The sequence below is a fragment of the Schistocerca piceifrons genome, chromosome 8 (genome assembly GCF_021461385.2).
Source record: "Schistocerca piceifrons isolate TAMUIC-IGC-003096 chromosome 8, iqSchPice1.1, whole genome shotgun sequence".
Taxonomy (NCBI): domain Eukaryota; kingdom Metazoa; phylum Arthropoda; class Insecta; order Orthoptera; family Acrididae; genus Schistocerca; species Schistocerca piceifrons.
In genome coordinates this window covers 218,333,573-218,348,110 of record NC_060145.1, presented here as the reverse complement: position 1 = coordinate 218,348,110, position 14,538 = coordinate 218,333,573, and positions in this window count along the sequence as shown.

Sequence of the window (14,538 nt, the reverse complement as noted above, 5' to 3'; positions counted from 1 at the left end):
TACTGAAAAGACTGCTGCCCCTCTTCAGGAACCATACCTTTGTCTTTCCTCTCAACAGATACCCCTCCATTGTGGTTGCACCTACGGTACAGCTATCTGTATTGCTGAGGCATGCAAGCCTCCCCACCAATGGCAAGGTCCATGGTTCATGGGGGGAGGGGGGGAGAGAATCGTTTTATACTAATTAAAGTTAAAACAACTAACGATGGGAACTAGCTATAACTGCGAAATTTGAAAGATAGTCTAACAAAAACTGAATTGCTTTGAGCATTGTGAACTTTACTCTTCAGCTGAGTATCACCTATGATTATTAGAGACATAGGTCGAAGCAACTAGGTGTTCCTAAAATACCATAACAAATGTTAGAATTTGCATACGCATAATGCAAGAAATGGAAAAAGAAATGTTGTTGCATGTATAAAGGTTAATATTAAAAATACTCCTAAACATAAGACAGAGATTATTGGAAAGTAAAATTAAAAAAGGCACCTCATGTAATCGGTAAGACTGAGATAAAAACATCATCCAATCATGGATGTAATTAAATAATAAGCTACATATTAAGAAAAATTAGTCCGATTCTGAAACATAACGATATTTAATATATTAACCAGAAGACTACCAAAATTTTAATGTTGTTATTGTAGCCAAACGGCCGGTAATGTTACAGAGACTAGCCTTCGAGTACTTCCATTAGTAATGATGGATAAACTTTATAGAAGTTACAGTTTTATATTATGGTATGGGACATAATGTTATGGATATTACAGTCAATGCAACTATTAAAGGAAAAGAAGCGAAAATCTCAGTAAAGTGCTGAGACACGTTGGTGTGGCATGGCTGTAAAAGAAGAGTGTTGAATGTATTGAGATTGCTACTCTAATAAACTTGGTAAAATAACCATTACCTCAGATCGCTTTTCTATCTGTGAGGAGATGCGGTGCGCCAATTTGATGCACATTGTCTTTGCTTCTATGCTTAAGCAAACTCGGGTAAGTCCTGTCTATGTGAATAATTTTTGTAATCAGTTTATGTTAAAAATATATACTAAACTCTGCCTCTTTTTTGTTTACTACTTGTATTCGAGGAATTTTCTGACAAGATGTTCCAGTGGTGTTCCCCCTTGAATCAGTTTCTGGAGGCGTGGGCACTTTATCTGATAGAGCGATGGTTGTTATTGGTGAGAACATTGCTCCACCATTGTTAAAATTCTATGAATTTATTGATAAAGAATTATTTCAAAAGTTTTGTAAAACATACAGACTTCTAGTTGGAATTCCGAACTGTACAGATGTCAACATTATTTTCTGAGTGTATGTTGTATAGTGAGAAATAAACCACTCAGTTCATTGTTAAAATTCTGATGTCATCGAAGTCTTTATTTGTCTGAGGTGGTGAAGAATTATTTTTCTCAACATTGACTTTGCTGAAGTGTTTGGAATAACTTCAAGTTGGAAAGCAATATTGAGATGTATTGTGAAACAGAAGATTACTGAAATTGGTGAATGCATTTGTCATAAGTAAACTGTGTTTTTGGCAAAATTTCATTTCACTCATTTCAAGAACTTGAAGCAGATTGAATTTTTTAATGAATTTGATTCTGGGACAATTTTTAAGGAAGCGCCTTAAAAACAACGATTTCATTAATTTCACAAAGGAAACAAGTGGTAAGTCAGAGTTTTATTAACAGTGCATTGTGATAAATAATTGAAGACCTTATTTATCAAAAAGTGCTTGAGGTCATTGCAGCAAATCAGAAGGAACTTTTAAAACTAATTAAAGGCATAAACTGCTCTTTCATCAAGTTACAGTGACTAAATATTTGTAATAAATTGTGTGTAAACATTAAGAGTTAACTATTAGGCTGCAGTGCAATTAAACAATATCCACTGATAGCCAGAATTTTGGTAACTCACTGCTGTATTGTTTCACATAACATTATACAGCTGGAGACTTCGGGCGACTAAATATAAGCCACAATTGGAAACTCCCCTTCTATCTACATCAGAAAAACGATCCTGAGAAGTTTAACCAACCCAGTCTGGAGTAAAATTACCAATTAAATTTATCCTCAAGCAAGGATATAAACTTTGAATGACGCTTGATTCCACTCTGATACATATGGTTTAAATTGTATGCAGAGCTGTTTATTACAAAAAAAGACAGCTTCCTAAAATCGTAATCCTGGATTTAGCGGTTTGGGATACCTCATTTACAGTAAACGGTCTTCATCGAATTTATATTTTTAATTACTTTTTCCTGTTTGCTGTAGATTCGATTCTAGTGATTTCTCTGTTAAAGTATTATACGCAACATCTTCTTGCCTTGAGTGTTTGCATCCTTGGTCTTAACTTTCCACAAACATGTCTGATTCCAGCATATTCCAATGAAGTCAGCAAAAACCTCCCTAAAGCACTTACACATATCAACTAATTTTGAACACTAGACTGACTGAAACAGTTTCAAAGCCACAGATTTGCGGTTATCTCCTGTCCACGCGATATGATTTATCTGTGCAAATGTGATTTCCACCCACAGATTTTGTTCAAACCTCGAACTCCAACTTCCAGGTTTGTACAAATCTCATACTTGTATAATTCTCCTGCCCACACACTCCACAATCTTTTGGAGCAGACAGATCGTTTCGTATGTTCCAGGCTATAGTTGTGTGTAAAGATCGAATGAAAGTGTTTCATTAGTAGTTTATCACCAGATTTGAGTCATTTACCAGTCATGACTGGGCATATGGCGTCAAAAATTCCATACATACATATGAACTTTTACGGTTGTTCATATAACACACAAAGAAAACTGTTCATAATAATGACGAACAGGGCATGGAAACAATATTTTTTTTGTCCAGTCACTTCAGACTCTGTTGAAAAATTCTTCAATAGAATATAAAGAGTCATGTTTAAAGTGCTGTGCAGTTTTCCTTTTGAATGTTGTTGGTGGCAGACATTGCTATTCTCGAGGTAGTACGTTGAACATCATTAGAACAACTATTGGAAAACTATCTTCTGTTCCAGACAGTTGACAACTCGATATTTCAATGTTCCTTTTTTTACCGATGCCATTATTATGTATTTATTGCCACATACTGAAAGCCCTCGGTTTTCTTTTACATTGATGACGAACAAAGACCCATGCTACTTACGCTAAGAGAAGAGCTGTGACAGCTGTCAGAGCGGTAGCCAGTATTCGACATGGAAGTGCAGTGGGCCAGCGAGTGGCGAGTCTGTCTTCCTCTTCCATCCTTTGGGGCTAGGGGCAGCCAGGGCTACAGAATCTAACAATGCCGCATGATTCATTGCAGCGTTGTTGTTGGCAGCGTTATACCGGAGGATGTGTTCCTTGATCAAAGGTTTTTTTCTCATGCACTAGAAGTGTTTGCATCCTTACACAAACACGCACAAAAAGATTTTCTACATTAACAAGGTATAGCAAAATGCACAAATATTACATGTAAAATATCGAATGGAGATGTTACCTTTAGTTTTCGTGTGGGAGAAAGGAAAGCTGAAGATCATCGTCATGTGATTGATCATCTCTTATCCTTGGTATCTTCGCTGCTGCTGTCCTCATCATCTGAGCAAGAAATTACAGTATTTTGTATGAATTCCTCTCTTACGCCTTCTTCTATGTTCGAACTAGTAATCTATTGTCACACATTGTTCATGAGATTCTTCCAATTTTCTGGCGTTATTCACTGACAGCCTCATTTACCAGCATATCTGTATCTCACAACGTAAAGGGTTTATCTCACTCCGCGACATCTGCTTTTATTTGAGCCCATACAAGTTCGATGGCATTCTAATGACGGTGGTATGGTGAAGGAGGTATAACTTCGTAACTGTGGTTTCTGCTAGCGTACGGTATCAATTACATAATGCGTCTTTTGTTGTTTGTATCACTTAACCAATTCCAGAAGTTCTGCTTTCTGCATATTCTGTTCCAGGCCCGTTTTATTATCTTTCAACGAGCTGGCTACTTCGTCTCTCCTTGCTGCCGTCATTGGTTCAAAAATGGTTCAAATGGCCCTGAGCACTATGGGATTTAATATCGGAAGTCATCAGTCCCCTAGAACTTCTTAAACCTAACCAACCTAAGGACATTACACACATCCATGCCCGAGGCAGGATTCGAGCCTGCGACCGTAGCGATCGCGCGGTTCCAGACTGAAACGCCTAGAACCGCTCGGCCACAACGGCCGGCGCCGCCATTGGTCCCTTATGTAATTCTACAGAATGTTCGGCGCGTTGTCCGTTACATAAACACTACCAGACTTAAAATTTTGTAGCAAACGAGTAACGAACCAATCTTTAAATGTATCTGCATTATTCATGTTATCGTGGTAATCGCCGGTTTTTTTCTGAGACATCGTCATAGCTCCTGGCAAAAAGCTGTTGATAGATCCAGCATGAACAATAATTAGTCGCCCTTCCTTAACGGTTGGTACACTGATAGTTCTGTGGTGCATGTCGTCTGTCGATATGATAAATCATCCGTGACACACGTTGACTCATGTTTCGTCAATCCACATGATATTCTCCGGATTCACTGCTAGCAAGTCAAAAAGGAAACGACATCTCCATGCCACAATGTCTCTGTGTTCCATTAGTACCTTTCTTCCTCAGAACTTCTCCAATGGAAGCCTGTTTCAGACACACGCCACGATCTCTTCCTTCAGTTCCAGGCTTCATAACAAAAGGGCTCGCAGCTGAATTGGCAGCCTCTTTATCATTTGTGACTCACTGTCGCTGTAAAGATGTTCAATGCTTCTGCCACCCTGAAAATCACTTTACTCATTGGTATCCGTCCCATTATCTTTAAAGTAAACACGCAGTCTGTATACAAACTCGCGTTCTTGAGGTTTCAATGTATCTCCTTTTCCAAAAGTGTTATTCTCTGGATTAGGGAAAGCCATTGCCCACTCACACAGCAAGAAACTCACAGAATTAGTGGAACGTATATGTACATACACAAACCTGAACGAAGCACGTGGCACCACTGATTGAAAGCTTGGGTCGCCTAGCATTACGACAATGCTGGGACATTGTCACAGTATCATAAACAAAATGTATGATCTGACTGGCCGTCGCGGACGCACGAAGCACATGTGCTAAGGCCACTTCAGCTGTCAGACCTCTTCTCTTGGCGAACGGTTTATAGCTGAAAACGGTCATTATTCCTAATTGGGTGAACAGAGGCTTGCAGTGCTCCATTATTTTACTTGATCCTGACAACCTTTTTTGTAGTACTAACAAGTCCTTGCACCTTGAAGAAATGTCCCCCAAACAGCAGGCCATAATTAATGCAGCTTTGGAATGGTGCATATACACGTTATGAAGTACAGGTCAGTTAACATGTCCTTAAGTCTTTTGAGAATGTATATTATATAGGAGAGATTGGAGCACACATACGCTGAATGTTTATTCATTGATAGTTTGCTGTCAATCATGAAGTCCAACAGTTTGACAGCCCCCATACTATCCCCCTAACAGCAGGCCATAACTAATGCAGCTCTGGAATGGTGCATATACACTGTTATGAGGTACTGGTCAGTTAATATGTCCTTTAGTCTTTTGAGAAAGTATATTATATGCGAGAGATTGGAGCACACATACACTGAACGTTCATTCATTGATAGTTTGCTCTTGATCATAAAGTCCAACAGTTTGACGGCCTCCATACTATCCCCCTAACAGCAGGCCATAATTAATGCAGCTCTGGAATGGTGCATATACACTGTTATGAGGTACTGGTCAGTTAATACGTCCTTCAGTCTTCTCAGAAAGTATATTATATCGGAGAGATTGGAGTACACATACACTGAACGTTCATTCATTGATTGCTGAGGCTGCATATCAGGTGATGTAACTTTTCTTCATTCAGTTTCACTTTATTCATGATGAACCACTCTTTGATGTTTTCAAAGAGCACATCTATGGCTTGTAGAGCTTGTGGAGCGGTTTTTCTCTTGTAGAAAGGGTGGTGTCATCAGCAAACTGTAACGTGTGGTTGTTTAATCTACATCATTGACATAAATAAGAAACTGGAGAGGTCCTATGATGGATCTTTGAGGTACGCAATGCTCCAATTTTTTTTCTTAGGAAATTGCTCTATGGACCGATACTACCGGCCTTTGGTTTTCAAGATAAAACTGAAGAGTTATCGGAACACCACCTCCAGTATCATAACCCTTTAGCTTATTAAGCAGTATCCTGTGTGAGATGTAAGCAAATTCCTGGCTAAAGTTACGAAGTGTCAATGCCACACTCTCTCTGTCCTCAAACACCAACATTATCCTTGTAATTAGGTCCACTTCTGCTGTTACCATTGACTTCCCTTTGCAAAAACCATGCTGTGTATTCCAGAAGAGCTTATTGTCTTCAGTGTCTGGTATTTCGTGACAGACTCCATAACTGAACTAAATTGGGATTACTGAAATTGGTCCAAAAGTATACTCTTCATATAGATCTCCTCTTTTTGTAGACTGGTTCTGCCTATACCAGTTTCAGAATTTCTGGGAAGACAGTGAAGGATAAACATTTATTAATTAATTACTATTGCTAATGGTTGAGCAAGTTATGAGATAATTTTCTTCAGGACTGTGCAGGACATGGAATGCTTTAGTCGACTGATGAGACCGATGACCACGCTGTCTGGTCTCCTTCCCCAAAACAACCAACCAACCAAGCTTTAGTCGACTGGCTGCCCTCTGCAAATTATATTACAGAAACGACAAACAGAAACACATGAACAATATCACTCTCTAGCTGTTTGATACCCCACTGTGAATTGATTTGCACACTATCTGGAATTCTCTGCAGCCAATTCACACTGTCTCTCACGTCATGTCACATCAGTTCACTTACCCCAGTACTGAGCTATAGAATTGAGGTTATGAGTTACTATCCATGACACAAAAAGTCAGAGTATAGTTTTGGAATTGGGGAACTAACAGTGATAAAGTTTACTATTGCCCAAAGCAAACTTCATAACAAATGTTCTTGACCAGTTTTATGTAGTAAAGCGCTGAGAAGTGAACACCATTAGAAAACATCGACATTTACGTGTCATCGAAAAAAAGCACAACTAAGAATAGCTGGACCAATTTGACTATTTTTTAAAATTGTTCTTAACAGTCAATAAAATTTTTTGGGGATGAAAAATTGGTACAGTTTACAGGAAAACTGAACACTTCAGGAAACCTGAAAGTGCTTTTTTCTATGCGTTTTTGTATGTACTCAAGACCATAAATCATGATACTAATGGTTGTTATGCATTATTTTTTGTATTGTTTGTTATAGTCCTGGAAAAGATTTCAGGGGAAAAAAAATTGGAAGTGTTACAGGGAAAGTCGGCAAATTCGGGCATACATCAAAAATAATAATCTCGATCATAACTGGTGACAGGAACAACATATTTGGTTGATTCTTTTTTTGATTAAAAAATCTGGAAGATCTACAGAAAAATCTGTGAAAACGCATGCCAGCTTAAACAAAAATATAATTACATCTTTTGTATTGTCTCACAATCTGTCCAAGAAATGTATTATTTTATTCCTATGGCAATTCCAATTTATTTCACTACTACGAGCGCGAAAGTCGTTTGACAGTTGACTGCAAAAAGTGAATAAAACCTTTCAGTTACATAGTGACGAAAAATTGATCCATTTGTTTATTTTCAGTTTAATTATGATTGCGCTGCACGTACATCACAGTCACTTCAAGAAATGAATCAGGTTTCGTTGTTTTATATGAAAGAAATTAACAGATTTACAAACGAAATATTGTGAGTTTTGAAATGACAAATGCTTATACAGCAACAACAAAGTGAATCAACTGTCCATTTTCATTTGAATTGTGATTATACACATAATACCCTGTGTCACAATCGACAAAATTGAATTGAATGACACAGTTTAATCGCATTGAAAAGCTGCCAGTAAGATGAAGCAGTTTAGGCTGCAGAACTTGCATTGCTACAAACAAAATTTTCAGTCTGATCTACTGGAGCTGCAGAACAACATGCAGAGGAAAATAAAATTGAATGGTATCGATTCTCGCAAACATGTTCAGCATGTACACAAGGAGAAAGAGAAAATGCGACAAACGACTATCATCAGTCAGTAGGTACCAATCAGGAGACAATGAATTTGAATAATCATGCAAGAACACAAACAACTGTTACGATGACTATGTATCAAGCTTCATTATGTAACAATGTACAGTGTAGACCAATCTGTTGCTATTGGATTGATGATCTTTTTGTGCCCGTGTTATTAGGCATTGAATCCAGAAAAAAAGTCTCAGGGTTGTGTTGCCCAAGTTGTAAGGTAGAATTGGTGCCACTTGATACGCCACCAGAGCCATAGCATTCATTGGTTTCTGCAATAGGGAAAAAATACATACATTTCCTAACATAAAACAACAGTTGCTTCAAGATGACTTCATCTGCCACAAGAAATGTAATTCAGGACTATTTCATGCTCACTTCATGGTGATGGCAACACAATAATCTTTCACTACATATATTGTCATTACATATATATATACACAGGCAGTTACAAAAAGGTATGGCTAAACTTCCAGGAAACAATCCTCACAAACAAAGAAAGAAAATATGTCATGTGGACATGTGTCCGGAAACGCTTACTTTCCATGTTAGAGCTCATTTTATTACTTCTCTTCAAATCACATTAATCATGGAATGGAAACACACAGCAACAGAACGTACCAGCGTGACTTCAAACACTTTGTTACAGGAAATGTTCAAAATGTCCTCCATTAGCGAGGATACATGCATCCACCCTCCGTCGCATGGAATCCCTGATGCGCTGATGCAGCCCTGGAGAATGGCGTATTGTAACACAGCCATACACAGTACGAGCACGAAGAGTCTCTACATTTGGTACCAGTATTGCGTGGACAAGAACTTTCAAATGCCCCCATAAATGAGAGTCAAGAGGGTTGAGGTCAGGAGAGCGTGGAGGCCATGTAATTGGTCCGCCTCTACCAATCCATCGGTCACCGAATCTGTTGTTGAGAAGCGTACGAACACTTTGACTAAAATGTGCAGGAGCTCTATCGTGCATGAACCACATGTTGTGTCGTACTTGTAAAGGCACATGTTCTAGCAGCACAGGTAGATTATCCCGTATGAAATCATGATAACGTGCTCCATTGAGCATAGGTGGAAGAACATGGGGCCCAATCAGGACATCACCAACAATGCCTGCCCAAACGTTCACAGAAAATCTGTGTTGATGACGTGATTGCACAATTGCATGCGGATTCTCGTCAGCCCACACATGCTGATTGTGAAAATTTACAATGTGATCACGTTGCAATGAAGCCTTATCCGTAAAGAGAACATTTGCACAAAAATGAGGATTGACACATAGTTGGATGAACCATTCGCAGAAGTGTACCCGTGGAGGCCAATCAGCTGCTGCTAGTGCCTGCACACGCTGTACATGGTACGGAAACAACTGGTTCTCCCATAGCACTCTCCATACAGTGACGTGGTCAACGTTACCTTGTACAGCAGCAACTTCTCTGACGCTGACATTAGGGTTATCGTCAACTGCACGAAGAATTGTCTCGTCCATTGCAGGTATCCTCGTCGTTCTAGGTCTTCCCCAGTCGCGAGTCATAGGCTGGAATGTTCCGTGCTCCCTAAGACGGCGACCAATTGCTTCGAACGTCTTCCTGTCAGGACACCTTCGTTCTGGAAATCTGTCTCGATACAAACGTACCGCGCCACGGCTATTGCCCTGTGCTAATCCATACATCAAATGGGCATCTGCCAACTTCCTATTTGTAAACATTGCACTGACTGCAATACCACGTTCATGATGAACACTAACCTGTTGATGCTACGTACTGATGTGCTTGATGCTAGTACTGTAGAGCAATGAGTCTCATGTCAACACAAGCACCGAAGTCAACATTACCTTCCTTCAATTTGGCCAACTGGCGGTGAATCGAGGAAGTACAGTACATACTGGAGAAACTAATATGAGCTCTAACATGGAAATTAAGCGTTTCCGGACACATGTCCACATAACATCTATTCTTTATTTGTGTGTGAGGAATGTTTCCTGAAAGTTTGGCCGTACCTTTTCGTAACACCCTATATATATATATATATATATATATATATATATATATATATATATATATATATATATAGAGAGAGAGAGAGAGAGAGAGAGAGAGCGAGAGAGAGCGTCTATACAAGGGCAATGTACTTGAGGACAGTATTATGGAAATGGAAGAGGATGTAGGTGAAGATGAAATGGGAGATACAATACTGCGTGAAGAGTTTCACAGAGCACTGAAAGACCTGAGTCGAAACAAGGCCCCGGGAGTAGACAACATTCCATTAGAACTACTGACGGCCTTGGGAGAGCTAGTCCTGACAAAACTCTACCATCTGGTGAGCAAGATGTATGAGACAGCCGAAATACCCTCAGATTTCAAGAAGAATGTAATAATTCCAATCCCAAAGAAAAGAGGTGCTGACAGATGCGAAAATTACCGAACAATCAGTTTAATAAGTCACGGCTGCAAAATACTAACGCGAATTCTTTGCAGACGAATGGAAAAAGTGGTAGAAGCCGACCTCGGGGAAGTTCAGTTAGGATTCCGTAGAAATATTGGAACACGTGAGGAAATACTGACCCTACAACTTATTTTAGAAGCTAGATTAAGGAAAGGCAAACCTACGTTTCTAGCATTTGTAGACTTAGAGAAAGCTTTTGACAATGTTGACTGGAATACTCTCAAATTCTGAAGGTGGCAGTGGTAAAATACAGGGAGCGAAAGGCCATTTACAATTTGTACAGAAACCAGATGGCAGTTATAAGAGTCGAGGGGCAAAAAAGGGAAGCAGTGGTTGGGAAGGGTGTGAGACAGGGTTGTAGCCTATCCCCAATGTTATTCAATCTGTATATTGAGCAAGCAGTGAGGGGAACAAAAGAAAAATTCAGAGTAGGTATTGAAATCCATGGAGAAGAAATAAAAACTTTGAGGTTCGCCGATGACATTGTAATTCTGTCAGAGATGGCAAAGGACTTGGAAGGGCAGTTGAATGGAATGGACAGTGTCTTGAAAGGAGGATATGAGATGAACATCAACAAAAGCAAAACGAGGGTAATGGAATGTAGTCGAATTAAGTTGGGTGATGTTGAGGGTATTAGATTAGGAAATGAGACACTTAAAGTAGTAAAGGAGTTTTGCTATTTGGGGAGCAAAATAACTGATGATGGTCGAAGTAGAGAGGATATAAAATGTAGACTGGCAATTGCAAGGAAAGCGTTTCTGAAGAAGAGAAATTTAACATCGAGTATAGATTTAAGTGTCAGGAAGTCATTTCTGAAAGTATTTGTATGGAGTGTAGCCATGTATGGAACTGAAACATGGACGATTAATAGTTTGGACAAGAAGAGAATAGAAGCTTTCGAAATGTGCTGCTACAGAAGAATGCTGAAGATTAGATGGGTAGATCACATAAGTAATGAGGAGGTATTGAATAGGATTGGGGAGAAGAGGTGTTCATGGCACAACTTGACCAGAAGAAGGGATCGGTTGGTAGGACGTGTTCTGAGGCATCAAGGGATCACCAATATAGTATTGGAGGGCAGCGTGGAGGGTAAAAATCGTAGAGGGAGACCAAGAGATGAATACACTAAGCAGATTCAGAAGGATGTAGGTTGCAGTAGGTACTGGGAGATGAAGAAGCTTGCACAGGATAGAGTAGCATGGAGAGCTGCATCAAACCAGTCTCAGGACTGAAGACTACAACAACAACATATTATATATTAATTTTTACAAATTCAAGGTCGAATATATTAGTGAGTATGTTCACCATTGCCACCTGAGATGCAGATTATAAATTTCTGCACTTTTGTTTCATGGTCAGTTCACGACATGAAGTAGATCAGCATTGTGCACACAACAGTTCAGTGAAAAGACTAATTATGGGAAAACTGTCAATTACTTTTCCAGACTACGTTGTTCAAAACCACACTGGACTATATGCGATCTTATAATCACAAAATTGTAATCAGAGCCGATAAGTCACCTGCAGCAGAATGTGCAAGACATTCCAGCGATGTAAGTTTGCCATGATGGCATACCACATTTGTTCACCATGTTCATATGCAATCTACAGTGGAGAGAAATTCGTCAAGAGTTATTCCCTGGCCAACCACCCATCTATCGCCTTATTACTGAGGGAGTCTGCAAATAAAAACTGAAATCATTGATGGATTCCGCTATGAAGCATCGCATGTTCAATGAGACTCGCTGATGTATGTATTCAATGGAGTGGCAGAAATGTGGATAGTCACATACAAATATTCTCATTTGATTGACTGAGAAAATAAGACTGAATAAGACGGTTATGTGATATCAGCGAAAATTCCCGATGTAGAAGAAGATTCAAGCTTGCAGGAACAGGTTACTATTCCCTCTGCCACATTAAATAAAAACTTCCGTGTATGGTCGATGGGAAATGTTCGAAGCGTCATCTACGCACATTAGTAGCAGAAACAATTACTGAAAATAACTGTACCATTGCCGATCGACTGCGGACAATGGAAGATCAACGTCTATTAAAGTGAATCAACAGCACATTGGAGTTGATAATCGTCGGATTGCTCCATATTTGGCATTATATTTAAAGCGCACATCAACGTGGGCTCTTGCCATGCCGTGAAATCCATTAAATAAGTCTGCAAATATGTGACCAAAGGAGTGTTTGGAGTTGCTGCAGAGAATTAAAACGATCATGTCACTCAATATCAAGTGGGCTGCTACATTAGCGCTAATGAAAGAGTTTGACGCATTTTTTCATTCGCCATTCTCAAAAGACATTCCACCGTTGTTCACTTGGCCGGCCATGTGGAGAATGGTGAAACACTATTCTTCACTGTGGAAGATACATTACTACGATCTGCTCGACCACCATCTGCAACATTGGACAGTTTTTTTTTAAATGTGCCAAAATGATGATTTCACCCAGGCATCTTATACTCCTAAATGCCAAAATAGTATACTTTGAATCTATCCTCAAATTAATTTCAACGACTGAAACAAGGAAATCCAGATCCTGGTAACCCATGTGTATTTTCCACCAATGTCTTACGTCGCATTTACGCAGTCCAAGCAAGCAACACCGAGTATTTCTATCTGCATTTGCCATTAGTCAACGTTCTTGCCCCAAGATCATTTCAACATCTGTGAACCATTAATGATGAATAATGGGTATGTGTAGAGAAATCTCTCAACGTTTAAATATTGTTAGAGAATGATACCAACAGGAATTACACCCTTGGAGATGCTGGATTTCGTCAAATACTCATCAGATATGAACACTGTTTTCGATACTTATATCAAAATGTTTCACAGTGAAACCAGCTGATTAGTGGACCAAATAAAAGAATACATGTCTGATGATATTTTGTATCAGATGTATAGTATAACATGAAATCCAGATTTACAACTGAGCAAGGAAATTCACAAGGCATTGATATTAGTTTAGGACATGTGTATTATTATATCAAACAAGATATTACCTCACTGACGCATAACAGTGCCCAATCATCCAATGCACGCTGAATTTAATCAAGAGCTGAAACGAAAAGAACTATATATTACAGTGCATTTAGGGGATCAGTTTGAACGAACGTCTCGATGTTGATTCAACAACAAAACTATGTGTTTGACACTCTCATGAAAGCTTAGAACAATGGTAATGGAAAGACTTTCCTCTTGGATGCTCCTGGTGCACCTGGAAAAACTTTATCGGTCGCATTGATTTTGACAAATTGCTCGAAGAATGAAATTGTACTCGCACTTCCATCACCAGTAATTGCAGCCACATTGTTGGGAGGTCGTGGAACAGCTCATTCAGCACACAGGTTACCACTGAAAATGCAGATTAATGAAACTCCAACACACAACCTTTCAAAGAACTGTGTGATATCCAAAGTTTTGCAAGTTGATCATTTGAGTTGAATGTACGATGGCGCATAAAAAGCTTTTGATGGCATTAGACTGAACGATGCAAGATTTACGAAACAATCAGAGCCGGTTTGCGGGTGTGACGATTCTGTAGACAGGTGATATTCGCCAAATATTACCAGCGATTCCACGATCATCCACAGTCAATAAATTTAATGTGTGACCTCAAATGAATGACTTCAAAGTCATCCATTTTGTGGAAACACATCCAAATACTCAAATTAAGTATGACCACGAGTGTCAAGTTGCAAAACCACAAATCTGAATAAGTATTTTAAAAAACAGTTGGTTAGCAGTGGAAATAGCAAAATCCCTTTGCCATTTTAACTGGCTGCATTACATTCCTGATCGATTTTTGCCAGTTCATTGAATCAAAGATCGAACTAATGCAAAAAGTGTTCCCAGATATTGCTCGAAATTACAAAAATCATGTTTGATTGTGTGAATGAGCTACACTGGCTGCGAAAAACATTGATGTCGACGTATTGAAATTCAAAGTTCA